This window comes from Podarcis pityusensis (genome assembly GCF_964106645.2).
Source record: "Podarcis pityusensis genome assembly, chromosome: 11".
NCBI lineage: Eukaryota > Metazoa > Chordata > Lepidosauria > Squamata > Lacertidae > Podarcis > Podarcis pityusensis.
The window spans coordinates 55559454-55567215 of record NC_138036.1 but is presented as its reverse complement, the minus strand read 5'-3'; the positions used below and the strand labels follow the sequence as shown (position 1 = coordinate 55567215).

General features: G+C 47.4%; 1 long non-coding RNA gene across 1 annotated transcript in view; it reads left to right on the top strand.

Annotated features, from left to right (window-relative positions):
* The window catches only part of LOC308458385, a 9929-nt gene extending 5731 nt beyond the window's left edge, over positions 1 to 4198 (top strand). The window contains exons 3-4 of the long non-coding RNA XR_013977326.1: positions 2050 to 2140; positions 3059 to 4198. This is a non-coding gene — a long non-coding RNA (uncharacterized lncRNA). The remainder of the gene's footprint in view (positions 1 to 2049; positions 2141 to 3058) is intronic.
* Positions 4199 to 7762: the final 3564 nt, after the last annotated feature.

Here is a 7762-nt window from a genome sequence, read left to right as displayed (position 1 = left end):
AAACTAAGCAGTTGCTTTTTTCTTGACTGTACCACTTCAGGCTACAGGAGTGGAATCCATTTGTGTTCTGCTTTTCTAAGAGAAAAGCTCTTGCATGTGGAAAATCACAATGTTGAAGTGATGAGATAAACCAATCTCTCTCACCCATACTCTTTTTCTTTGTAAAGGGGAAGTTTACTTATTTCTCTCTCTCTCTCGTGTGTGTGTGTGTGTGTGTGTGTGTGTGTGTTGAGGAACTGCATTATTCAGACATCGCGTCTTCCATCTGTAGCCAAGGTGTACTACTTGAATCCATCGTTTGTATAGACTAGACTGCCTCTCATCAGCTGACATAGGTTCAGGGGTAAGGGGCTTAATGTTTTCTTCCTGGAGCAGTCAACTGATCTATGCATTACATAAACAGAATGAGGTAGGAGGACTGGGAAGCAGTAAATTTTTGTACCATTTCAGGGTATAGGTGGAGGGAATCATATTCTGAATGCTCTCCAAAACTTCTCTTTTAGTTGCGTTGGAAGCAATTTTGAAAGTGGGGAGGAATATTCCCTTATGCAAAACGAGCCTCATTTCCCAATTCCTGCATATGGTAAGCTAGCACATCAAAAGACAACAAATGTAATCCTTTTTGATAAAGGTAGTGGTTAAGAGCAGTGGACTCGTAAACTGGTGAACCGGGTTCGCTTCCCCGCTCCTCCACATGCAGCTGCTGGGTGACCTTGGGCTAGTCACACTTCTCTGAAGTCTCTCAGTCTCACTCACCTCACAGAGTGCTTGTTGTGGGGGAGGAAGGGAAAGGAGATTGTTAGCCACTTTGAGACTCCTTAGGGTAGTGATAAAGCAGGATATCAAATCCGAACTCTTCTTCTACCCTACCTGCAGTCTGAGACAACATAGTCTAGAATTCTAGCACTTCCTAGAATAAGGCCTGAAACATACCTGAAGCAATCATCTAGCTGAAGCTAAGCAGGCCAGAGTCTGCCTAGATAAGATACTTCATAGGAACCACGTTTATGCTACTTAGGGTTCCATGATGGAAGAAAGGTGAGATATAAGGGGGAGAAACTGCAGGAGATGAAGGGTTTTGTGGCTCTCCTTGCAATATCTAAGAATCCCAGTTTTAATCCTGTGCTTTGCTAGAGAAAAAGCTGAAGTTACACCAGTCAACACAGGAACACGGGAAGCTGCCTATACTGAGACAGAACATTGTACCATCTAGCTCAGTATTGTACACTGAGTAGAAATGGGCAGCTGTTTCATTCATTCTCAGCCCTCTCTGCATCCAGCGTGGATACTCTACCACTGAACTATCACCCAGTGGGTCATAGTTTTCCTCAGAAGAGCTCTTCTCCATCTTGCTTGTTCATCCTGCCTCCCATTAGGCAAAAGGCAGGTTTTAATGCCTATGATCTCTGCCAAAGAGCAAATTGGTCACGGTGTGTTTGTGTTGCCTCGCAATGCAATCCCATTGACCCACTGCTGGATCCACACGTTTACTGGAGATAGAGGCATGAGAAATGAAAAGGAAGTAAAGCAATTCAGTCTCAGTGCCTGCCTTTCTTTCAGGCTGCTAATCCGGTTTTGACATCACGCCTCCATCTCTGAATGGACTGCGGCAAAGGCAGAAGAAATAAAAGGTGGGTGGGTGTGATAAGGATAAAATCAGTGAGGACAGAGATATTTTAATTCATAGATTTCTGCCCTGTCAGTTTTCCATCTGCTGCATCCTGAAAGCAATTAGGAAAGGGAAATTAAAAGGGGGGGGGGCTTCTTCCCCACTTTCCTTTCCAATACTCCCAGTGCAAAAGGAAAACCTCATTTCCCAGTCCTTGCAAGAGTATTACAGTCCTGTGCCACAGTCTGTAAATAAACGAATCAAAAATCAGATTGATGGATCAGAAAAGTTATTTCCTTTTTACAGAACCTTACTTAGGTGTGTGGATGTGTCCATTAACCGAAGTCTCTGGGGATGGGCCCCCCCCCCCGCTCTGGTTTTATTTTTAACTACCTTGAATCTGTACTGCCAGATTTTTATTTATTTATTTTTTTGTAAAGAAACCCATTTTCCAGGAAGAAAGCCCAGACTGTCCTATGGAAGCTTCTGCAGACAACAGTTCCATTGATTTCTGAAGGACTTGGAACACAGGTAGACCTAGTGAACACACCGTGCCCTGTAAACTGTGGACTCACAGTTTGCTTGAGGAAAACAGAAAAGAAGCATGGGAATGCAAGCTCACTGTTGAGAAGTCCCCTGTCCTAAACGGGGTACCAACAGCCAAAGAGGAAGACAGGTTGCATAAAAGCCAAGGTTAGGTTGGAAGGCTCCCGTATCTAGCATGTTTACAACAGTTCCCAAACTACCCACACTGGCAGTGTGGTCCAGAGTGCTGCTGGAGGACCCTGGAGGAGGGTGTCTGGGTTCCAAGCCTTGAGGGCACCCACAAAACTCCCTGTGTGGCCCTGTCACTGCCTTTGCAGTAGAAATAGGAGCCTTTGGCTTGCCTGATGTTGGACTACAACCCCCGTCAGCCTTAGCTATTCTTAGCCATGCTGGCTGAGGTTGATGGGAGCTGTAGTTTATCAACACCTGGCCGAAGGTTTCCCACTCGCTCCCTACAACTTCAACAGTGCTAAAAAAACAGTGGTCCTGTCAGGGCAGGACTTGGGGGGGAGATGTCTGTTCAGCAGATTGAGCAGGAGGGTCCTGAAACTGCAGGGCTGGCTTTTCACACTTGGCAGTAAATGAATATCTTGCCCTTTGAAGGAGGGGCACCTCTAAGACCATTATCCCCAGAGTCTGGAATGACACAACTACATCCCTGTTTTTAAAAAGGGAAGGGTTACTGATACCTACCACAAACCTCATCTACTTCCCTGCCTCCACCATTCCCAAATGGACTTTGTTGCCATGATTGATGCATTATGAAATATTAGTCCTATGCATGTCAGCCAAGGTCTGGGGAGCGTGTGCTGGGTAGTAAGGGAACAGTTATTAAATAAGAGGTGTGCAAACAACCGATAGGGATCTCCTTTTTAATCGCTGGTTTTCTATTACCTCCCAAAGTTTGGCTTCATGTTTCATGAAGAAAACATCCCATCCTGTCGAGGAGACAACTGTTAAATCCTAAACTGTAAAACGTGGGAGCGTCTTAAACGGGATGTCCGACGGATCACCGCCACTACTAACGAGCAGCGACCCGTGGCTAGATCACGCACACAGGGATCCCTCTCTCTCTGTCTCTCGTTCTCTCCCCTAGCCCTGATCACCACGACAGTAGATTGGAAGACGCGTCCGGAAAGAGCCCCATCTTCCCCCTCTGCTCACTACGCTTGCTCGGAAGCAAGCCCCATTCAGACGTGCAGGGACCCACAACAATCGTGTTTGAGTCCCTCGCGAAGCCAGGATCAAGCTACAAGCCGCTTACTCCAGAGTAGCCTCAGAGAAGTCGGGGGATGGGGATGATGCTGCAAAGCTCGTGGGAAAACAAGAGCCCCAAAGTAAGCAACACGAAGTTTGTGTTCAAACCAGGATCGTCAGCAGTCAGATCCACAACTTGGCAAACTCCCCTTTTTGTTTTAAATGCCAGTTAAAGGTAATCCTGGGGTTTTTTTGCGGGAGGGGGTGAGAGAAGGCAACCCCAGCAGACACACACGACTTAATCCTCCCTGAAACACAACAAAATCCAACGCGCTGTCCAGCAAATTTTTCTCCCAGGGAAACAAATCTCTCTCTCTCTCTCTCTCTCTCTCTCTCTCTCTCTCTCTCTCTCTCTCTCTCCCTCTCTCTCTTTCCCGGGGAGGGGGACTCCTCGCGGGCGGAAGGCAGGGTGGCGACCCTATCCAAGCGTGAAAATAGGATCCCCGAGACCTCCTTGGACGCGAATTATCACCGATCAGTTCCGTCCTCGCCACCCCCAGCGGCAGCCGCCCTCCTGGCCCCCACCGGGAAACGAGACGCTGCCTGCCTGGGGGGCTGTGTGTTCCTGCAGTGACAGGAGCGAGGCGAGGCTGCCTCCCCTCCGCCTCCTCTCCCCCAAGCAAAAAGCCATCCTGGGTTTCCTTCCTCTTGTTTCACCCCCCCCCTCCCCGTGCCAGGATTTGCCCCCTGCCAGGAGATCTCTCTCTCTGGATCCCCGCTCCCACCCACGGGTGCCCCCCTTCCTGTTTCATTTCCCAGCCCAGAGGCCATTTTCCGTTGCATCCCTTACTCACCATCTCCCCGCTGAGCCCCTCGGTGGGGCAGGGTGAGCTCCCGGTGGGGCTGGCCAATTTCATTCAGTGCTGTCGCCGCCGCCGCCGAGGCAGAAGACTTCGATAGGAGCACATCGGTTTTCTTTTTTTTCCTCTCCCTGATCCTTTTCCTGCTTGCCTTCAAAGCTCTCTTCTTGCCCGCCGCTTCCCCTCCACCTTCTCTCCCGCACCTCCTCCCGGTCTCCGAAAGGGAACAGAAAGTGTAAAATAATAATAATAATATTCCTCCTCCTAGGTTGCAGGCATTCTGCAGAGTGCTGAGCGGGCTCACAATTGCATGCCTGTTTCTATTAAGCGCTCCATCGTCCTCTCCATGTGGGTGGTCTGGCTTTCTCAATAGGCAGGACCTGTCAGGGTCACGTGATGGATCCGAAAAACTTCACCCTTTTTACAATAAACTCCAGGAAAGCAAAGTAAACCAACGTAACGTGCTATCAGCGCAGACCTCCTTGGGTAAACAGGCAGGCCAGCTTCCCCGAGATGGTCCCTGGAGTAGATCCCAGGCATGAAATTGACAAAGTGGTAACAACAGCCCTCTGCCCCCCCCTTCCCTCCCTCCCCGCGACCCTTTTCTTCTCCGCCTCTCTCTTTCCCCCTCTATGTTCATTTGAAATCATCACCCATCTCAGCAGAACATACAAATCTTCTTTCATTCTTGGGCATAATTCGCTTGAGCCTCGGTTCTTTTCTTGTCCTGTTGAGAATCAGAATAAAGTTGTTGGTTTTCGTTGTTGTTGTTGCAAGATGGGGGGGGGGCAGGTGCTGGAATGCAGAGCCCCTCCTTAAAATAAATACAGGGTTGAATGTAAAACGAAGAGAAAAAGGGGTTCAGAGTTTTCCCTCTGCTGAAATGTTTACCCATTCCACCTTAGTGCTTGGTTTACAAATGTTGGACCCTTCGGGATTTATTTATGTCAATCCTTGCATTTTTTTCTTCTTGTTCCTTGAAAGTTTCACTAGGAAGAAGTCTTTGCCTCGAAAGTGACAAGCACACAATGCAAAACAAATTGATTAGACCAGTGATGGAAGATATCACTGGTCTAATCAGTCATGACTTTTGTCTGTTTTGTCATTACTGGGTAACTCACATTTTCAGATAGCCTTGGGTTTTCAGAGGTGGAAAAAGAATAAAAACACAGCCTATAATAACAGCATTATGAAATGGGTGGGGTTTGTTTGTTTTTAAAAGTACTGTACATCTTATTTAATTGATTCAAACATGGGAATCAGAACTGGCTTATGACAACCACCAGTAACAACTTATTATGAAACCAAGAAGGAATTGTTCCAGTAGTGCTTCAACTGTATGTTTTCTGCTGCCACTGAACAGAACATTATTTGTCCAACAGGAGCAACATCCTTATTATAAAAAAAATCTCTCTTTGGCTCAAATGGAAAAAGGTGGTCATCTCAGAAACACAAAATCGTAAAGGTTTGTTCTGTAAAGGTTTCTATAAGCATCACATTGATGAATTATTAGTAGCAACAACAGAATCCTTTCCAATGAACTGAGTCCTGTGGATGGACTTGAATAGACATCCCCAGGTGGAAGTCTTTTCCGTTTCTTAATTTGATTTATTTCAGAGTTTTCTTTATTATTGCCTTTGACTCTCACCCTCGTCACTGTGTCCTCACATCAGCCCTGTGAGGTAGGTTAGGGTGAAAGACTGTGACTGGCCCAAGGTCAACCAATGAGCTTCATGACCAAGTAAGAATCCCCCAGAATCAACACTCTAACATTATACTGGTTCACATTTTAACTGTGTAGCCTAGGCCAAGTCACTTTTTAAAAAAATCTCAGTTCTCCATCTGTAAAATGGGAACAATGGTCACCTTCCCAGGGGTTCTGGAAAAGAGAAATACAATTTTCCTACCCAATAGTTAGGATAGGACAGAGCATCCCCATGCAAATGGAATTTGACTCTCAGTATCTTCTGCACTATCACGGCATATTGGGGAACACACACTGTTTTCAGGGTTGGGTGGGTGCTAGCCATGGTAGATGCAACATGACTCTGCAGTACTTTATGGAACTCTGTAGAACTTTATGGAACTTGATGGCTGTGGCTCAGTGATACAGTACATGTTACTTGATTCAATCTGTAGCATCCCCAGGTAGATGTGGAAGGCACTTCACCTGAAATCTTGAATAATGTCTGTCAGTCAGTGTAGATCAGAGACGGACAACCTGAGGTCCTCCAGCCATCACCCATCAGCCCCAGCCAGCATTCCAAATTAGGAATCATGGGAGTTGTAGTCAAACAAACATCTGAAAAATCACAGGTTGCCCATCTGGATGTAGACAATACTGAGCTAGACAAACCCATGGTCTGACTCTCTATAAGGCTGCTTCCTATGTTCTTTCCCCCCACCATGGAATTGTGATGCTTCTGGTGGCTGCCTAGCCTGCCTAGGTAGACCTAGTCCTGTTTACATACTAATAGTTGTATCCGGAAGGGACGCGGGTGACGCTGTGGGTTAAACCACAGAGCCTAGGACTTGCCAATCAGAAGGTTGACGGTTTGAATCCCTGCAACGGGGTGAGCTCCCGTTGCTCGGTCCCTGCTCCTGCCAACCTAGCAGTTCGAAAGCACGCCAAAGTGCAAGTAAATGAATAGGTACCACTCCGGCGGGAAGGTAAACAGCATTTCCGTGCGCTGCTCTGGTTCGCCAGAAGCGGCTTAGTCATGCTGGCCACATGACCTGGAAGCTGTATGCCGGCTCCCTCAGCCAATAAAGCGAGATGAGCACCGCAAACCCAGAGTCGGCCACAACTGGACCTAATGGTCAGGAGTCCCTTTACCTTTACCTTTTAGTTGTATCCGGACATTTCCCTCTGCTGACAGAAGGCTCTTTGATTGAGTAGAAGGTTCCATGAGGGTATTATATATATATATATATATATATATATATATATATATATATATTTGGGCAAAGTTGCCTTTTCTCCTGCAGACCCCTACAACTGACTACCCCCCAGTACCAATCCTCTTGAGCAGATTTGGCAGGGGGGCAAGGTGGGCACAGGGGGTGGCAGAGAGGAGGGTGAATAAGCAAAAGTTACTTCCTTGTGGTTGCCTTGATCCAGCCACCTGCTCTCCAACCTCAGGGAAACCAGCGCTCCCAGCCAGGAAACCTGGGGGTGGGTGGGCCCTTCCCCAAGAGAGCGCTCCCCAAGTCTGCCCAGGAAGAACCCTTGGGGCGGGTCCCTGATTTTCCTGCAGCAGAGGAACTCCTCCCCAAGCTAAGCTCAAACAGCTCTCAAAAGCATAAACACCAGAAAACTGAGGCTCAGGAAGTGGGTCAGTGAAGGAATGCATACCTAAAAACGTCATGTCAACACACTGCCCAAAAGTGAAGGGTTCTTTCAGAGTACCTGCAGTTCTCTACAGAATCCATGATTCCTCTAGAGAGCAGGCTTAACCACCTTTTTCAGTTTGGGAGGCCAGGCTTTATAAACCTCCAGCTGAGGTCTGGCTCCTTAGTCATGCAATCTAACTGGCTTTAACTGCTGACC